This window comes from Eurosta solidaginis, chromosome 2, assembly GCF_040869045.1.
Source record: "Eurosta solidaginis isolate ZX-2024a chromosome 2, ASM4086904v1, whole genome shotgun sequence".
NCBI classification, from domain to species: Eukaryota; Metazoa; Arthropoda; class Insecta; order Diptera; family Tephritidae; genus Eurosta; species Eurosta solidaginis.
This window is the reverse complement of record NC_090320.1, coordinates 265,902,215-265,923,336: the sequence shown is the minus strand read 5'-3', so window position 1 is coordinate 265,923,336 and position 21,122 is coordinate 265,902,215.

Sequence of the window (21,122 nt, the reverse complement as noted above, 5' to 3'; positions counted from 1 at the left end):
GAAAATGCCAAAGCGTCACTTGTTATTAAAAACAGTCTGTTGTAAATGAGAAAACGCGATTTGAAATTGAGAATAATCAGTTGTACATAAGAAAGTGTCAATGGGAAATGAGACAGCGTCTTTTGTAATTGCGAAATTCTTCTAGTTAATGTTCCCTTTGCTCCTTTCACCTATTGTTCTTGACATTGTACCCATTCTATGTTTTTTATCAGAAAAAGGAAAGATTTTAAAACTGCAATAATTTAGTTTTAGTAATTTTGTTTCTTAATTTAAACAAATTTGCTATAAATTTTTTCATAAACTATTTCACACGGCTCAACAAATATGTCATATGAATGTAATAATGGGTCACTTGAATTAATTAAGCACAAAAATGCAATTTCGTCAACACCTCATACATCTTTTCCACAGCTCGCCAAGGTATAGCAAACAAAAAATATTTTACTTGGTACAAGTGCTTCTTTCTATTACTTGCGTTCCCTCCTTTAAAATGAGCTGATAACCAAATTAAAATAATAAACGATAGCAGACACATTAAAACAACAGATGAGAAGCAAAATTCCAACTTATCTAATGGTAAATAGTCGTTGCTTTTATTGTTGTTGTTGTTCCAAAGTAATTGTCTTTATATGCTAAACTTGCAACATCATTCTAAATTGTTCATTAGCATGCATAGAGAAAGAAAAAAAATAAATAAATACAAACAAAATATGTAGATTTGCATATAAACTACAAAAACAAGATGCCATTTTTGATAATATTTTCCATACTGAATTAACTACGTTTCCGTGCTGGCACAAAATTTTGTGCCACGCTGTGTATGGTAAGCAAGTGTCTAAATTGAAAAGTACATATTTATAATGTACAGCTAGCCCCCTTGCTGTGAAGAAAGCAAAAAGCCAACCCCTTTTTGCAGTATTTAAGTTAGTTTTCGAATTGTTAAGTATAATACGGCGGCATAGAGATAAGACAACCAAAAAAGTAGCCGCGGCAAAAGTATGTATGTAAGTTGCAACAAGCGCAACAGGTAAATTGAACTCAACTAAAGCAAGTAAGATCTGCGGTTGGTTTTTACTGTGGTTACATGTCTTATACCCGTTATGAATAGAAGTGTACTTTGGGCTGCTTGTAGTAGGCATGGGGAGAACCAATCCCCTATATCGGAACAAATAATTCATTTAAAGAGCACTAGTCTAATTGATGCTTGGAGGGGATGTACCGATTCTGCATTGATTCTGCCCCCAATACTGCGCAGAATTGGCGCTCGGCGAATCCGTGTAATTTCTGCATTGGTTCTGCACCAATTCTGCGCCATTTCTGTATCAATTCTGCATTGATTCTGCACCGATTTTACCTCATCAATAATTCTGCAACAATTCTGCGCAGCCGACTCAGCAGTTTCTGCATCGAACTTGCGCAGAATTGTTGTAAAATCAATGCAGACAAGTTCAGAAACTGCGCAGAACTGGTGCCGCCCCTGCCCCATTCTGCGACATTGATTCTGCGCAGAATTTGTGCAGAATTAATGCAGAAATGATGCAAAGTCAATGCAGAGTCGGCTTCTGCACCAGTTATGCGCAGTTCCTGCACCATTTCTGCTGACTCTGCATTGATTCTGCACAGAATTAGTGCAGAATTAATGCAGAAATGCCGCAGAATTGGTGCAGAATTGGTGTAGACACTGCGCAAAACTGGTGCAGAAGCCGACCCTGCATCGTTTCTGCATTCTGCACCATTCCTGCGCAGAATCAATGCAGAAACGATCAATGCAGAGTCGGCTGCGCATAATTGGTACAGAATTAATGCACAATTGATGCAGAATCGGTGCAGAATCAATGCAGACTTAGCCCAGAATTCGCTGAGCATCGATTCGGCTCAGAATTTTTGCAAAATCAATGCAGAAATGTAAGCACGAAGGACGGGGCAGTGAAGAAGAGCGAAAGTGGTCGTGAAAAGAGAAGCGCATATCGGAGTCAAGCTGTTAAAGTTGTGGTGGTGAAGGGTCTTCCAAGTTCTGTTATTCAGTACTGTGAGTAAGAAGGTTTGATTTAAAAGAGGACAAATGATGAGCTGTATGAATTCAGACACAGTGCCACAAATAAAATCCCAAAGAACTATCTGATAGGGTAATGCTATAAAAAAGGTAGTCGCAGAAAGCAATATATTTTCATTGAGTTGGGAGGATTGGTGGAAGAACCCTTGAACACCCTTGGTGCTCCCAATTGTCCTCAGCTCTTCAAAATAGCAAAGTGTAAGTGGTAGGGGAAGTAGGAAGGAGTGGAGTAGTGAGTATTATTTTATTGTGCTCGACCTTTCAGTTTATTACTGTATGTTGAGGACATTAAAGTAACTAAATACCTCTTCAGGATTTTTATTCCATAACACGAGCTGACTAAGAGTCAGTGAAAGTTCGTAGGTCCTCTCTGTTTAGATTATTAAGTTTGACTGATACTGTCGTGCTGTGTTTGGGCTGTCTTTGTCCTGCGAATTCATTCCAGTGTTGCCTGAACTGCTTTGTTTCCTAGTTACTTATGATATGTTTTATAAGTGCACTGGGATGCTATAGCACTCTCTTTGGCAATGTTGGTTGTACTTTCCCTTCATATAAAAGTAAGATATAGTGGAAAAAGGAGAGGGAAAAGGAGAAGGGCGGAAAAATTCAAAATGCCTTTTTCTACTATAAAGGCCAATGTACGGGAAAAAAAGAGCATGCCGGGCCTACTAGCAAATAAATCTAAAAAAATTATAGAAAAGCGATAATGACAAAGCAAAATTTCTAAAGGACTAAAGGTCCGAACACATAAGAATAACCTATTTGAGGATCCACGTACAAACACATGCAGTCAACACATCTGTCCGCGCACGATGCTGAAGTTGACTGCATGTGTTTGTATGGGGATCGTCAAATTGGTTATTCTTATGTCTTCTGGCCTTAAGTTGCCCTATGACAAAGTGTGATGCTCAAGTTTGACTAGAATTAATGCCAAATGTTTATTTATTACTCAACTGTACTATGAATTTATAAACAAAACAAAAAACTAATTGTCCAAATAAAAATAAAAATAACAAGTAAGGAAGGCTAAGTTCGGGTGTAACCGAACATTACATACTCAGTTGAGAGCTTTGGACACAAAATAAGGGAAAATCACCATGTAAGAAAATGAACCTAGGGTAACCCGGGAATGTGTTTGTATGACCTGTGTATCAAATGAAAGGCATTAAAGAGTATTTTAAAAGGGAGTGGGCCATAGTTCTATAGGTGGACGCCATTTCGGGATATAGCCATAAAGGTGGAACAGGGGTGACTCTAGAATTTGTTTGTACGATATGGGAATCAAATAAAAGGTTTTAATGACTATTTTAAAAGGGTGTGGGCCTTAGTTCTATTGGTGGGGACTTTTCGAGATATCGCCATAAAGGTGGAACAGTGGTGAATCTAGAATGTGTTTACGGGATCCAAATGAAAGGTTTTAATGAGTATTTTAAAAGGGTGTGATCCTTAGTTCTATAGGTGGACGCCTTTTCGAGAAATCGCCATAAAGGTGGACCAGGGGTGAATCTAGAATGTGTTTGTATGACATGGGAATCAAATGAAGAGTATTCTAAAAGGGAGTGGGCCTTAGTTCTATAGGTGGGCGCCTTTTCAAGATATCGCCATAAAGGTGCACCAGGGGTGACGTTAGAATGTGTTTGTACGATATGGCAATCAAATGAAAGGTTTTAATGAGTATTTTTAAAAGGAGTGGGCCTTAGTTCGATAGGTGGACGCCTTTTCGAGATATCGCCATAAAGGTGCACCAGGGGTGATGTTAGAATGTGTTTGTACGATATGGCAATCAAATGAAAGGTTTTAAAGAATATTTTTAAAAGGAGTGGGCCTTAGTTCTATTGGTGGACGCCTTTTCGAGATATCGCCATAACGGTGGACCAGGGGTGAATCTATAATGTGTTTGTACGATATGGGCATCACATGAAAGGTATTAATGAGGGTTTTAAAAGGGAGTGACCCTTAGTTGTATATGTGAAGGCGATTTCGAGATATCGACCAAAATGTTGACCAGGGTGACCCCAAACATCATCTGTCGGGTACGGCTAATTTATTTATATATGTAATACCACGAACGGTATTCTAGCCAAAATTCCAAGGCCTTTTGATTTCGCCCTGCAGAACTTTTTCATTTTCTTCTATTCAATATGGAAGGTGTCACATCCATTTTCCAAAGTTTTTTCTAAAGTTATATTTTGCGTCAATAAACCAATCTAGTTACCATGTTTCATCCCTTTTTTCATATTTGGTGTAAAATTATGGCATTTTTTTCATTTTTCGTAATATTTTATATTGAAAAGGTGAGCGTGGTCATTTTTTATACCAATACAATGTGAGTTCAGATAAGTACGTGAACTGAGTTTAGTAAAGATATATCCATTTTTGCTCAAGTTATCGTGTTAACGGCCGAGCGGAAGGACAGACGGTCGACTGTGTATAAAAACTGGGCGTGGCTTCAACCGATTTCGCTCTTTTTCGCAGAAAACAGTTATCGCCATAGAATCTATGCCCCTACCAAATTTCACATGAATTGGTAAATTTTTGTTCGACTTATGGCATTAAAAGTATTCTAGACAAATTCAACGAAAAAGGGCGGAGCCACGCCGATTTTTTTTAAAAAAGTGGGCGTATTCGTCATCCGATTTTGCTAATTTTTTTTAACACACATATAGTAATAGGAGTAACGTTCCTGCCAAATTTCATCATGATACAGTCAACGACTGCCAAATTACGACTCGCAAAACTTTTAAATTACCTTCTTTTAAAAGTGGGCGGTACCACGCCCATTGCCAAAAATTTTACTAATTTTCATAAGGTCAACCCACGTACTAAGTTTCATCGCTTTATCCATCTTTGGTAATAAATGATGGCACTTTTTCGGTTTTTCGAAATTTTCGATATCGAAAAAGTGGGCGTGGTTGTAGTCCGATTTCGTTCATGGTCTGATCTGAGATGGGTGCCCAGGAACCTACATATCAAATTTCATCAAGATACCTCAAAATTGACTCAAGTTAACGTGTTAACGGGCAGACGGACGGACGGACGGACATGGCTAAATGAATTTTTTTTCGCCCAGATCATTTTGATATATAGAAGTCTATATCTATCTCAATTAGGTTATGCCTTTACGGATTAACATTATGCGAATAAAATTAATATACTCTGTGAGCTCTGCTCAGCTGAGTATAAAAATAATAACCTAGCATGGAAATTTATTACATAAACATCAAATTGCAACAAATGTGCCATTATCACGCCCCGTTGCGTAATTTTATGTGCGTAAAACAAAAATAAACACTTAAAGACCCATACACAGCCTGATATATATTGGTGTACACAAGTCAAGCCGATTAAGTGCATCATCAGTCGCATCTGTCAAAACAAACACTGCATGGGTGCGCAAAAGTGCCAGCGTCCGGATGATGCCACCACTGCATTCGTTGCAGCCAAAATCAGCAAAACAGGTGCCCACCAAGCTTTACCGACAACAAAAGACAATGTTGCTTAAAAGTTACATATATATGTACGTTTCTACTTCATGTATATATGTTTGTATATAAATATGTATGCAATCGTATGTGGATACCATTCTACTGCAGCTTTGCTCTACTCCTAGTTAGTAGCTAGAAGCTGGGAGTCTTGAAATTGATGCTGGCAGGTGACTGCTGCTTCAGTTGATATTCGTTTACATTTGTTTGTTTGTATGTATATGTATTTGTTGTTGCATTCAAAGTGGCTATTGAATAATAATAAAGTTACTACTGTTTTGTAGCGATTGAGATTGCAAGTTGGCGTTGATGGCACTTGCTGTTTTGGTGTTATCGATGAGGAGGTAAGTTCTTCATTGTCTTCTACATGGTATGCGATGGGGCGACGCATATTTAGAATGGTGTGAGTATAAAGAATGATTTATGCGATATGTGGTACATACGTATACATACGTTTGTTTAAAGTGCATAAATGATATACGACTATGTGTGTCAGCTCTGAAATATGAGTGTTTGTACAAATATGTGTATTCAAGCATTTGCGAATGGTTAAGTAAATGTATTTTAAATTGTTGCTGTCAATACATGCATATTTCATTTTTATGAATGAATAAACGAGTTTGTGTCTTAAGTCTTTTGGTTGGTTCTACTGAGATATTTGATTATTTGTATAGAGCACCCTAGACTGGGTTGGACCCCATACAAAAAAAAAGTTGCTAATATCCGCCCTTAAATTTAAAGATTATGTTGCGAGGGTTTTGGAATTTTTTTTTTTTTTTGATCCTTCGAAATACAGCCGAAAAGGTTTTTTCGTTGTAACTTTGTTATTTGACGTCCGATTTTTAAAATTGATATGTCATTATTTAGCCTTGGAGAAACTTCGCATTTCCGTTTAATGGCTTTTTAAGCTATGAAGTGGTTTTCATATGATTAGGTCAGCTAACTAAGTTGGTCCCGCCCTAAAGTATCCTTTTTTCCTTACCAAACGAAAGTACTTAAAAATTCAAGAAAATGTTGCTTTTAAACCATATTACTAAAATAATAAACAAAGAAGTTATAGCACTTTCAATATTTATTGCAACTGTTATTTTACCTGATTCTTATTATACTTAGACCTGAAACTCATGATATTTTTGGAGGAAAAATTATTATTAGGGTTTGCATTGACAAGTTAATAAAGATATGCCAAATATCATGAATAGTTGAAGTCAAAGTAAATAAGTGAGTCAAACCTGTTGTTTCGTATTTATATTTAAACACTATGCGACAAAATCAACTTTTTTCTGGGTATTGGACAAAATCCACTTTTTTGTAGAGATTAAGGCTTAAGTAAACAAAGAGCTATCTCCGTTTTTCGAAGTTAGCCTCCAAAAAAGAGATATCGGCTTACGAAGTTCGAAGTTCAAAATTCTACATTTCGAAATTTTTTTTTTTTGTTAACGCGTTCAGCAAATTGAGAAAGTAAATATGTGGTCGTGGTCCGCTTTTTTCCCTTATCTGAAGGGCTAATTCTTTTTTTGAGAAATATTAGTATAACAGCTGTTATACGAGGTGAAAAGTCAGACTCTGACTTCTGAATACAGTCAGATTCTGACTACAGTCAGATTCTGACTACAGTCAGACTCCTCCAAAAATATCATGAGTTTCAGTTCAGGTAAAATAACAGTTGCAATAAATATTGAAAGTGATATAATTTTTATGTTTATTATTTTAGTAATATGGTTTGCAAGCAACATTTTCTTGAATTTTTAAGTACTTTCGTTTGGTAAGGAAAAAAGGATAAATTAGGGGGGTACAACTTTGTTAGCTGACCTAATCATGTGAAAACGACTTCATAGCTTAAAAGGACATTAAACGAAAATGTGAAGCTTCTCAAAGCCAAAATAATGACATATAAATTAAAAAAAAACGGACTTAAAATAACCAAGTTACAAGGGAAAAAACCTTTTCGGCTGTATTTCGAAGGATCAAAAAAAAAATTTCTTTTTCCGAAACCCTCTCAACATAATCTTTAAATTTAGGGGCGGATATTAGCAACTTTTTTTTTCGATCCAGTCTAGAGCACACTATGTATGTACTTTTTACTTTACTTTTTGTGATATTTTGTTACTTTTGAGTTTATAAATTAAGTTTCTGAAATTTGTGCAAAAAATTAATAGGGACCCCTTTTACAAAATCAAATGTTTGGTGATGCAAGTAAATTTAATCTGAACGGTGTATTTCTTGTATTACAAGACCTATGGGGTAAAGTATATCAACCGTTCCACTTAAAAATCTTCACCGCTTCGATTTGAATGCAATTTGGTGAAATTGCTGTGGTATATAGTAAGCGTTTGAGTTCTCAATTTTTTTTGTGGAAGCCTTTTTTTCTATAAATCATAAGTCGTATAATTGGCTTTCTAAGAAGAAATGAATAAAACGGTTTCTAAAATATTTTTTCCATTCTTTTCGAATATAAATATAAACAATTTTTTTAGAAAAATTTTAGTAAAAAATTTTTAAATAGAATATTGATATTTTTCCTTTAAAATAATACCTATTTTATTTTGGCACGCGATAATTTCTTTAATACATTTTTATTTTAAACATATAGAGTTCCCGCTAAAATTCACCCATAAATTTTGTAATTTTTACTTTTTTATTTTTTTTTTTCAAGTTTGAATATTTTATGTATTTTTATTTCTATTTTTAAATAAAAGCTTGATATTTTTCCTTTAAAATGATAGCTATCTTGTTATGCTGCCCGAAAATTTCTTTGATACATTTTTTTTTTAACTTAGAGGTACAGATAAAACTTCACCCACATAATGCCATTATATTAATTTTATAATCATTTGAACACCTGCGTATTATTCTGTGTATAAAACCATTTTATTTATTTCATTCTACAGGTTGTACTTACAGTCTATTGCTAGTTTAGTGAATAAATTTAATCTAAAATATACATACTGGCATTAAAATCTATTCAGTTCAAAGTCAATATAGTAGAGTTGTACATACTAATGTTTTTTTTTGTTTTTGGGAAATTCTTGGCTGCTAGTATGAAGGGAAAATCTTTTTACTTCAAGCTGTATTGTAGAAGCAGGAATAAATGAATGCAATTTTTGGGTTCCAGTTATTGGTTCAGCTGAATGAAAACGATCTTTTAATTCGTTGCCTGTTTTTGCATGACTCTCCTAAGAACTGAACAAAATCTCTGTTTGAAGTAAGTTCCCTTTAGTCCACTGATAAAAAGAGTCGCAATTAAGAATTTGACTATCCGGTGAAGCTTGTAAACTGGCACGATTTGCAAGTATTTTCAAGTTTCCACCAACTCCATCACATGCGCCTTTGCCATGTGCACTAGCATGGAAATGCCATTCTGCTAGAATACCGAGATCTTCCTCGTGATGTACAAGATTTTGAAAGTTATACTTGTTTTTAAAATGTTGTGCTGCCCCGTCAGTAAAGTATATAATTCTGGTAACTTTGAAGTTGTTAGTTAAATACTTAATCAGTAGTTGTTGGGAAGCATATACAGCTACTGTGTCATGTTTCAGACTATCTGATAAAATTGCCATACTTAAAAAAAAATGTATCAAAGAAATTTTCGGGCAGCATAACAAGATAGCTAGCATTTTAAAGGAAAAATATCAAGCTTTTGTTTAAAAATAGAAATACAAATACATAAAATGTTCAACCTTGAAAAAATAAAAAATAAAAATTATAAAATTTATGGGTGAATTTTAGCTGGAACATGTGTAAAAAAAAAAATTATTAAAGAAATTTTCGCGTGCCAAAATAAAATAGTTATCATTTTAAAGGCAAAATATCATGCTTTTATTTAAAAATAAAAATATAAAAAATGACCCTCTTTGAAAAAAATTAAAGAAAAATTTTTTGGGAATTCGGACGCTTATATCTCCGTAACCATGCAAAATTTATGAGCGAACTTAAGTGAAATTAACACTACTATATAGCACAGCAATTTCACTAAATTTCATTCAAATCGAAGCGATGAAGCTTTTTAAGTGGAACGGTTGATATACTTTACCCCCTATATTTTTTATAAAATGGGCCCTAGGACTACTTCGAAAATTTGCTCGAGATTTGCTTTACAATATCGTTAAATAGCATTTTGGAGGTGCTTAGGATTTTAAATTTGGAAATAAGGAAATATTAAGGGGCTATTCTAATAAGACTATTTCGACCGACCAGCGCCACGTCATTATGTTTTTGTTGTTGTTGTAACCGTAAAAACACTCCCCGAAGGCTTTAGGGCAATTTCTCGATGTTGATGGTCCTTTGCCGGATGAAAATCCGACACGTTCCGGTGGTAACAAGCTCCATTAAGATAGTAGCCCGACCATTTCGGGAAAGATTTAGTATGACCACAAGAAACCTTCAAAGCCAATACCGCCCACCCACCCTCTAGATCAATGAGGAACTTGGGGTCGCCAGAGCCCCGGCTGTTAAAGAAACAGGATTCGCCACGGCTGGGTGAGGCTGGCAATTGGGTTGGAGAAGCTTTGTAATGCGCTGGCAACCCCTTGAAAGGGTTGCGCTACACAACCTCTTGAATCAATGTGGTATTTTAGAGGCCTCTTACGACAGGAAAACCTGCCGCGGTGATATTCTAAGCCCCTAACCCGCTGGGGACACCACGTCATCATCACCAGGCAACATATTTAAAAAAAATTTTTTTTGGTATATTTTTTTTTTTAATTTCTAACAAAAGGAAAACTTAAAGCAAATATGCAAGAATTAATAGTTTCAAGTTTTTAGTTGTGTTATTTTAAATATTTGAGAGTAAAGTTCGTGTCTTAAGTCTTTCGAATTTTGTTTAGCACATTGGGGCATTTCAGAAAAATAAAACTTAATTGAAACTGCCCCGCTGTTGTTGTTGTATTAACGACTAAGAGACTATCCGAAGGTTTTGGGGAGTGTTATCTATGTTGATGGTCCTTTTCTGGGTATAGATACAAGCACCATTAAGGTACTAGCCCGACCATCTCGGGAACGATTAACATGACCCCATTAAACTTTCTAGCCCATCCCGCCTGATACTCCCTGGCTCCATGAGGAGCTTGGGGTCGCCAGAGCCTTGCCTGCTAAATATGTGTATACACATTCATACCGAATTCCATTCGCGTAGATGAGATTGACAATTGGGTTGCAGAAGCTCTGAAAGCTTTGTATTGCGCTTATCAACTCCTTGAATCCCCTCACGATTTCAGATGAAATACCTCACGATTTTAAAATCATGACTGTGAATAGGAGCATGGCCTCCGAGGCGATTTTGTGTCGATTTTTTCTATATTGAAAGTATTTAGCCTTGTAGTCTATCTCAAGATCGACTTTCTCGCTATAATGCTAAGGTCACACGAGGAAGAATATATAATAGAACCAATACCTCCAAATTATGTTCGCAAGTGAATTTCTTACAAGAGATTTTTTCTTTGCTGGTTAGCACTACCACTCGAATTATCGTCTTTAGCATCAATCAAATAGAAATCAAATGAAAATTTTTTTTGAAACATTAAACGATTACTGTAAAGTTGAAGAAGTCCATGTTTTGAAGAAGCTATAGGAGTTATTCAGCGCCATGATGCAACACCGGGTATATTATCGAAGTCGCTATAAGAAGAAGTGTTCTCTCGATTATATTAGTACATATTTCACATCGGATACCAAGGCGCGATTATTATTTCTGACTGAATTTGCTGTGCTCCTAAAAATTTTGTTGATTGGGATTTGGGTTTATATCATTGCTTTTATAAGCAGTACTTCCGCTGTTCACTATTGCATCAATATTATTATATAAAAAAAAAAAAAATAAATGTAAAGCGCGATAACCTCAGAAGAGATCTAAGGCCGAGCTTCTCTTCCAATTTGCGTAGTGCTCCTCTTGATTTTCCCTACAAATTGGCCGGACGGGATCTACATGTTTTATGCCGACTCCGAATGGCATCTGCAAGGCAGATGAGCTTTCACTGAGAGCTTTTCATGGCAGAAATACACCCGGAGCGATTGCCAAACACTGCCGAGGGGCAACCCCGCTTAGAAAAATTGTCTTCTAATTGAAAAACCTTATTTCTAAAATTTTGATGTTGCTTTGCCCGGGGTGTGAACCCAGGGCATACGGTGTAGGTACGGTAGGCGGAGCACGCTACCATCACACCACGGTGGCCGCCACGGTGGCTCCCTAGAAGCTAGCTGATGAAGAAATGAAATTCAGAAACATGCCCTAGTAACCATCGCCGTTTGTAAACTTTGTTCATTGGTTTAGTATATGAATTATTTGTTGCTTTACGTGTATATAAATATTTCATGGTTTTTTCGGCATTTTTTATGTGCCTTCTTCTTGTTGTGGACCTTTAAGGTATCAGTGGGGAATCTTGTAGGAAATTTTCAGAGTTATTTTTTGGATATTTTGGAACTATGTAAGAATTGTATTGGTTCAATTTCGAAAGCATATTAGGAATTTTTTAGGCCTGCAGTCATCAAGCAAAGAATCAGCGCATTTGCGACTTGGAAACGACGTCAATTAGTGGTACTTTGGACTATGTATGTATGCAACTAAAAAGTACATTCCTGTCTCGGCGAATTAAAATCAGGTTCTTCGTTATCGTGCTCGTCTTGCATATGGTGCAGAAGCATGGACACAGACAACATCTGATAAGGCAACTCTGGTAGTGTTCGCGAGAGAAGCCCCATTTAAGAATCACTTCGGGGTTATTATTTGAGGAATAGTAAATTAATGAAAATCTTGATATGAAAATCAGATTTCAGGAAAAGGCTAAACTCTATTTAAATAGTTTTTAAACTAAGTTTGTTTCTTAAGCCTTTTGTTTTAAAAATATTAATGCGGCGAAGTAGTTTAAAAATTTTCTATAAGCATTGGAATATTTTTAAATGCATTTTTAACTGTGATTCGATATAGAAAAGCTAGTCTCAATTCAATTACCAAATACGAATTTCCTTTAAAATATTTGTTTTAATTTTTTCAAACAAAAAGGCTTTTTTAATTTTTGTTTATAATAAAGGCCATAAAGCACTTCCTCTATAACTGGAACTAAAATAGAAAATATAGATTTAATTAAGAAAAAAGATATTAATCTATAAACTCATAAAAGACTTAGACTCAGCAAACATTTCATCATAACACAGCGTCGTATAACATATTTTACATCCACCTTCTAAATTATGTGTTGCGTGCTCCACTTAAAAAAATTGTTTACCTTTAACAAACGTGCATACGACATTATTGTTCTTTGCTGATAATTTTGTGCCTATCATTTGATCTGCTTAATATGCATTCAACTTGTCAGTTATCAAAACAACAAAAGCTTTGCTTAAAGAAAATTACCGCTTTTCCAAATTGCTGGCTGTGCTTCTTGAGCGGAAAATAATAAACGGTTTTGGAATGAATTGCACAGAGCAAGAAATTTAATAGGGAGAAATGTGATGTGTCTGCGCATGCGCAACCATCGCCATATCGTCGCGTTATTTGATTATAATAATAATAACGATGAAGATGACTTGAGCTTTATTGCTTGCAACCGTGCCATGATAAATATGTATGAGCATGATTTAATGTGAAGAAATAATTTTAAAGTAGCTAAACATACAAATGACTACCAAGTGATTGAGATTGGAAAAGAAACCACTTTTATTTAATATAAAAAATACTAAATTATGAGCATACTCAAGCAATTCAAGAGATCTGCTGTTCGTCGTGTATGCTATGTTTAAATAAAGTTAAACTTGGGAAACCATGGAAACAACTAAAAATTTAAAACTTTACAAGTAATACGACAGTCGTGTGAAAACCCGAGTTTTTCACTTTAAAAATTAATACTACGTAAAAAGCTGCCTATTACATCGTGTGTCAGATCTTTAGCAATTCCTACTGTGTAGTTAGAATTGAGAAAAATTTATCAGAGACTTTCCAGACCATACGAGGCTTCATGAACATTGCTGGACTGTTCTCGGATAATTTCGGGACTATTTTACTAATATTTCAGGATCAATGCGGGCTATTTCAGGATAATTTGGTATCCTTTTGGAAATATTTCAGGATGAATTACGCATAGTTTCGGAGCTGTTACTTACATATTGGAAAAATTTGTAACATCATTTAGGAACTAAAGATATTCGAGACCGTTCCAAAACCATATACTTCAACTCATGTAGGCACTACATCCTGACTAAATAATTTCGATTTAAGAATAGTTTCACGACTACTTTGTAATTGTTTTCGGGATGGTTTCAGAATCGGTTTTACCCTCGATTCAAATCCGTTTCGTTATAACTTTGGGACCACCAGTCTTCGGAAAGTCTCGGGTAATTTTCTGTATCATTTGTGAACTATTTCAGGATAATTTGGCATTATTCCGGAACCATTTCGAGGTTAATATAGACCTGCTCCGTGATAATTTTTACAGTATCATCGGATCATATCAGTTAGATTAATATGGAACTACTTCGTGATAATTTGTTGTAATTGTTTTAGCTGTCATCGTTAGTGATCATTTCACGATTGTTTCGCAGCTATCAGGACTGTTTTCGGTATCATTTTTGAACCGCCACGGAATAAGTTTTGGTATATTATCTTGCTTTTACTGCATCCTGGTAATTTCGGAATTGCACAATCTTATTGGGAGCAACTTTGAAACAATTTAGGATTTAGGATCACTTTGCCCTATGTTTGGATAATTTCGGGATTTTTTTTCAGCTTAACCTCGAAAATGCTTTCTGACCATTCCGCAATTGTTTCGGAATTGTTTTTGGATTGTTTTAGGGATAAATTCTAAAATTGTATGGGTTTGTTTCAATATAGTGTATTTATAATTACAGGACTATGTTTTTGGTATCAATTATCTCTTTCGAGATTTTTCACGAGGACATATTGAATTGGTTTTAAGTTGATGTGCTTGAGTTGCTTATCTAGTACGAAAATTACTGAAGGTCTATTTAACTACTTTTATTTTAGGTAAGTTTATACTATTTTTAAGGAGCTTTTGGCCGATACAAAGAAGACAAAAGCCATAGTTGTTTTCTATTCTCCAACGCATTTTGATAATTTTTATATATATTGATCAGGGAGCATGATTTGTTGCAGTAAGGTTAGGTTAAGTTGAACTGGCCGGTCAATAAAGACCACACATTGACTGAATGTGTTCATAGTTTTACCATCAATTTGTTTGACGACGAAACGGAAGAACCTCAATCATGTGCCAGGACTTATTTTATAGAATAACTCCGACCTCTTAAAAAAATTTTACTAGATGTTTTCTAGAGACCTATGTAACTTAATTGCTGTCTCGAGATCTGGCAACGCTGCTGCCCATAATAACTGCTGGCAAGCGCACGACATGAACACAGAACGTGCTCAAACGTTTCTTCCTGCAGATCGCACTTCGCACTACCGCTGCTGTTACTGACGAGGCCTAGCTTATAAGCATGTGACGCCAAAAGGCAGTTTCCAGTTAGTTTACCCAACGTCAGCCTTAAGTCTTCTCTCTTCAAAGATATGAACCACTTTTTGAGTCAAATATCGTTGACTTTGCACATAATCTTAAAAATTTTGCAGCCCCGCACTTTTGTCCATGTCTTTTCTGCTTGATGGATTATAGGCAACTCCTGTCTCCTTTTTATTTATCCTAAACATAAAACGCAAAACAAATATAAAAGTGTTTTACTGAAATAAACCATACTCCCTGATGAAGAAGTATGAAAATCATCGAAATGGGAGGAGAATACAAAAATCCGTCACTAGGGTAGGCACCTTGTCGTTGGTGTGAGGGCTTAGCCGAACTCCATAGCGCTCGACCATGAGACGGAGCGGTTAAGGAATGGCATCTACGCCGTTTCGCCTCATAGGACGGCGGCGGAATGTCGGAGACCAATAAGAGAGAACCCTCTAATCCAGGGTGTTATGCAAACCGTGCCTATTGGACCATTTGCAGCCAGGGGATAAATTCGGCTGTATTCGAACGGAGTCTTCCCAATACCGGTATAATGTGTGCAGATGATAGCGTGCGACAACATCGCGAGCTTGCGTTGGCTGGAGGAAGTGGTTCTAACCCTTCAAAGGCAAGGCACGAACGCGCGGTTGGAGGTAGTGGATAAAGCGCAAATCCCAACGGTACCAAAAGTTAAGGCATGGATACCATGCGTGATGAAGTCGGAGGATACACTGCGACTTCTGTAGAATCAGAATCCGAACATACCGACACAGGATTGGATGGTACTTACTGTATTTCGGCCTACAGAGGAAGGTCAGTTCTACATATTCCAAATAAACAAGCAGGCGGAGGATATATTATACACGCCGCTTTCATTGAGAATAACAATGGATTCTAAGTAATTTTCCGTTAAATTTGAGTTATGAAACTTGGAATATAGTTGAAAATACATTAACAATAAGGAGGAAAATTCCGCTAGATGCCTCATGGATAGAGATGTTCGGAAAATTGGCAATTCTGCGACCGCTTTTGTTATAAATCACCGTTGAGCTGGCGAATTTAAATTGGCAACATTTTGACCACTCGGCAACCTTTTATCATCAACATCTTACCAACATTGTGCTCTATGGCAGATTTCAATTATTACACCTGCTTGCACAAGCCAACCTTAATTATAAATTCTGATTTCTTAAGCAGCTGCATATAATTTTCTTTATTTCGCTAGTCACACGATTTATAATCTTCTTTATTTTGAATTACTAATACAATTTACGAAAGTGTATGTAAAAGGGGAAAATTAGATGAGTGAAAAAATCATAAAAAAATCCACAGTTGGCACATGCACGTTCGGGTTAATTTAGTGCAGATTGTAAATAAACAAATGAACGCACCAAAGCGAATATCCTGTCTCCCTCCAATTAAAGCTTAAAAGAAAACCAAGATCATTGAACTTTTCAGGTGGCGTACTTGGTTTATAGTACACATTGTTGCTACTTATGTAAAATCATCAATTATATTTTCATATTTTTGTAAGTGCTTTGTACTATGTAAGCAGGTATATGAATTAGAGCGGTTCTTTTTTTATCCGAAATTATTTTTGTAAAATCGAAATAACTAACAATTTGACTTTATTGGGCTAGAGTTCTAAGTTAATTTTGAGCTTGCTCCATAACGCAATATAACTAGTCAGGTGATAACAGTAGTACAATAACAAAAATTTAACGGTCCTCATAAGCCGGTCATGAATTGTAAAGTAGTAGGAATGAAAAATATTTGGTAATATTTTGCTACTTTTTTAGTACCTTAGCAATGTAATGTGCGGAAAAGAGTCAAACTTGATATATCTCGCATAATGGAAATGGGGGACTTTAACAAAAAAGCGATGTGAAAACAGAGGCAAAAGGAAGACAAAGTAAAGGAAGTTGGAGGGAAGGGAGAAATGTAAAGATATCAAGAGGAAGAGGGAAAATGAAAGTTAAAGTAAGAATAAAGGTAATGTTTTGAGACCGGCCACCGTGGTGTGATGGTAGCGTGCTCCGCCTAATACACCGAAGACCCTGGGTTAACACCCCGGGAAAGGAAATTCAAAATTTTGTAATAAGGTTTTTCAATTAGAAGACAATTTTTCTAAGCGGGGTCGCCCCTCGGCAGTGTTTGATAAGCGCTCCTGGTGTTATTCTGCCATGAAAAGCTCTTAGTGAAAACTCATCTGCCTTGCAGATGCCGTCCTGAGTCCGCATAAAACATATAGGTCCCGTCCGGCAAATTTTTAGGGAAAATCAAGAGGACACGATGCAAATTGGAAGATAAGCTCGGCCTTAGATTTCTTCGGAGGTTATCGCGCCTTAAATTTATTTATTTTTTTTTTTAATGTTGTGAGAGAAATTCGTAAAAAGAGGTTTACAGGAAGAGTATGAATAATATAGAGATCTCACATTAAGAGTAATAGTGATAGTTAGACTTGGATTAGAGCAAGAGCAGGAAGATTAAGAGGAAAAATGGGAAGATTAACGAAATAATGAAAGGGATGGGAAAGTTGAATGGACCGATTAAGGTAAATAAGAAAATACAGAGTGGAGAGAAAATAAGAGAGAATGAAAAGGGTTAGCCAGAGGAGATTCAGGTGGATAGATAGAGATAGAGTCGGAACAATGTCTGTCGGGTTTGATCATACAGAAATTTCATGTTTGTCTAAACTATTCAGGGTCAGACAGGGTGGTTTAAAATATAGTTTTGATAGGCCACAAATTTCTTTTTTCCCATCAAAGAATTTTTATAAGCCCTGATTTTTTAAAGAATCGTTGAGGTAAAACTTCTGCCGCTGCATATTTTTAAGCCAGCCACCATTTTCTGCTCAATGAGCCTACCTCTTACCGATCTCTAGTTTTCATATTGCAAGCCTAGCAGATACCCTTCCGCGATCTCATGACATTGTTTCAGGTCTTCAATAACCTCATTGACGTCAAAAGTCTGTTTCCATATTCCTTTGTTGAGGACAATGGGATACTCTAAAGATCTAGCTATTCAGTTGCGAATTATCAGGCCGAATATTGTCGAATGCGACTGCATTTTGTAATAATGACTTCAACTGTCTGAAAGTTTTTGAGTAATTTGTCAGTTCTTCTATACATATTCAAATAACTTCACTGATAGGCAAACTCTTTGCATCTTTCCTCATATACCAGGGTCTTCAATTTTGTGAGAAAAATAGCAGAAAGCCAAGAGAATAGCTTTTGTTTTCTCCTACCTTCGATGGCTACACCCACTATGGTTTCGTTGTTGAAAGTGAAAGTGCAAATGTTTGCTAAGCAGTGATAAGCACTGAGACTGCAGACCTCAACCTGCCATTCGACTTCGCAAAGTAAACTCCATATCTGCGCGCAATGAGCCCAGAAATATTTCCCTTAGAAGTTTAATTTGTAAGCCACATCATAGGGCTGTTCGTTGCTATCTTCGTCGTTTCGTTTTCTCTTTGGCCATTGATTTTGTGATTCCAGTTCGCCTGCCCTAACCGTGTTTTGAGTTTCGTTTTTTTTAATCTCTTTTGAGGAACAGATAAAAACAGTCTTTGTACTAGAATATTTCTCCAAGCTTCGAGTATAATACATCGTCAGCCTGCTAATTGTTATTAGAAAGATGTAGTGCTAGTAGGTCAGAATACGCGACTTACCTAATCATGTGTCGATAAACTCTAATCAAGTTTAGGTATATACGGCTTCTGATGCCGCAGGAACAATAGCAAATCATCGGACCTTACCACACATGGAATCCATGCCCTGACCTTTTATATCGTTGCGATACCGCTCTATGCACAATGCCAAACCTTCCGCTTGTGCCTCGCTTTTGAAGGTTTAGTACAGCCCACTCTAGATATATTAATTTAGCTCTATGGTACCCCCACGCTGTTTTGAAGAATGAAAGCGGTTTACTCGGTTCATCCTGCAGCAAACTGATGCTGGTCCCAGGAACTTTCCTTTTTACAGTTCTTCACTTTTTGGTAGACATCCACCCAAACTTTAGGGGATAGCCGGAGTGACAGCGTTACCTAACACTTCTTTGACTAGTAAACCACTCCGTACTTCTTCTTCCCCTCATTGTCCGCATATTATTACTAGTCTCGCCCTCTTTCTGATTTACAACTTTTACACTGGTTTACAGCTGTATACTAACAAGTGTAGTCAATGAGCCTAGCCGGTCTCAAAGCTCGCTAACTGTGTATTTTCTGCTTCCTAAGAGTAGGCTTATCGTTTTATGCCGATCGTTCCCTCTTTACTCTGCCCTAAAACACTTCCTCCTCATACCAGCTGCAATGTCGAGGGTTTCTGTAGTTAATTTTCTTGCAAACCGCTCAACAAACATTGTCACACTTTAACATAGATACCAGTAAGTATTAATAAATATACATAGAATTAGGAAGGGGAAAACAAATGTTTTTTTTTTTTTTTTTTGTGGTAAAGTGGAAACATTGTTGAGGACATTCAAAAAGATAACCAGCACAAAATTTTTTTTAATGTTTACAGGTGCCCCACAGAGCTTTCAATTTTCTATAAGAATATGTATATCTATTGATTTGAGTATCAAGGGTTAGAGCTCTGGTACACTTTTTATAAAAACTTGAAAATTCTTCATACGAGAAAGTCACGATGAGGCATCAACTATAAACATTAATATAAATGCTGAATTTTTTTTCTGGCCCCCCCTAATATATATAGATTTGTATACAAATTAATGATAAAAAAAAGTGTTAAAAAATGTACTAAGCTTCAGATTGAAGGTATATATCTATACAAAGAATGAAGTTTAGTCTACATACCCATACACAAAGAAATTCTTAGTTGTAGCAAAATTCTTCAACGATCGCTTTGTGATCTTTAGTTGATCATAGTGAGTGATCTTCATTGATCTACAATTTGATTCTCATTTTATATTAAGCCTATAAGGCAACTCGCTTTTCTTCTGTGACTTGTGGAGTTTTAAACAACTTGCAATCATCTTCCGTCATTGCTGAATTGTTGAAAGTGTATCAACCATTCTTAATTTATCAATGATTTTTAGCCGCAGCTTCCTTATAAGGCGTTTAAACAGCTTGCAGCAGTTGAACCAAGCTCTGGGCACTATATGCTTCCTCTTTATAGTATAAGTCACAGAAGTTGACTTTTTTCTTGAAAAAAAAAAAAAAAAAACATTAAAGTGTTTCTTGCACTTGTTTCAATAATTTTTTTGTTCAATCCCTTTGTTAGCAATTGTTGTAATTCAATTTATGCCTCGTTGCTACCATTCATATTTATGCTACAATAAAAATCATTCAATAGTAGCTGCCATCGATCGTAATGGTGAATAATAAGAAAATGCTCTACTCAATGACGATCTACAGTCATGCGATCAAAGTGGAGGGATTAGCAGCAGCTGTCAGCTCTTTTAACTGCCTAAAATAAAACGTAGCTCCCATGTAATAATGCACTTACTAGATCGTTCAAATATATAGGTATGTGTGTATGTGTGTGATGTTTAGGTGTGTGAGGTGTGATGAAGCAATCAATGAAGCGTTGAATGTGTTGCTTAGTAAATCGATTACTAAAACCAGATCAGTGCTATTGGCCTTTTTCCTTGATGCACCGAGTAGATGCGTTGGTAACGGTTTGGACGGAATTTCATTTGTTAGAGAATTGCAAATAGTTTAAGACTTACTCTTCTTTATATTAATTTATGTTTGCAATAAATTGGCATTGAAGCATCCCAGTTGCTTTGCTTCTACGTCTTTTGATGTTAAATGAAGTAGATTTGTTTAATGACCAGACTCTCGAAGTAAATAGAAACATTGGCTCTGTATTAGAGATGTTTGTGTCATTCAAGCATCTCAGTTGCATTTGCTTCCAAGCCTTTTGCTGTCAAATGAAGTATATTTGTATGATGATCAGATTCGCGGAGTAAATAGAAAATATGTACCTGGTTTAGAGATGTTTTGTAAGTGCAACAGGCAACCCAGAGTGTAGTCTCAAAGCGTAAGCCGTTCTGATTTCGGATAGTGAGGAGATTTATTTGGTGAGCAGACTCTCGGAGTAAATAGAAAATATGTCCCTGGTTTAGAGATGTTCGTGTCATTGAAGTATCCCAGTTGTATTGCTTCCAAGCTTTTTG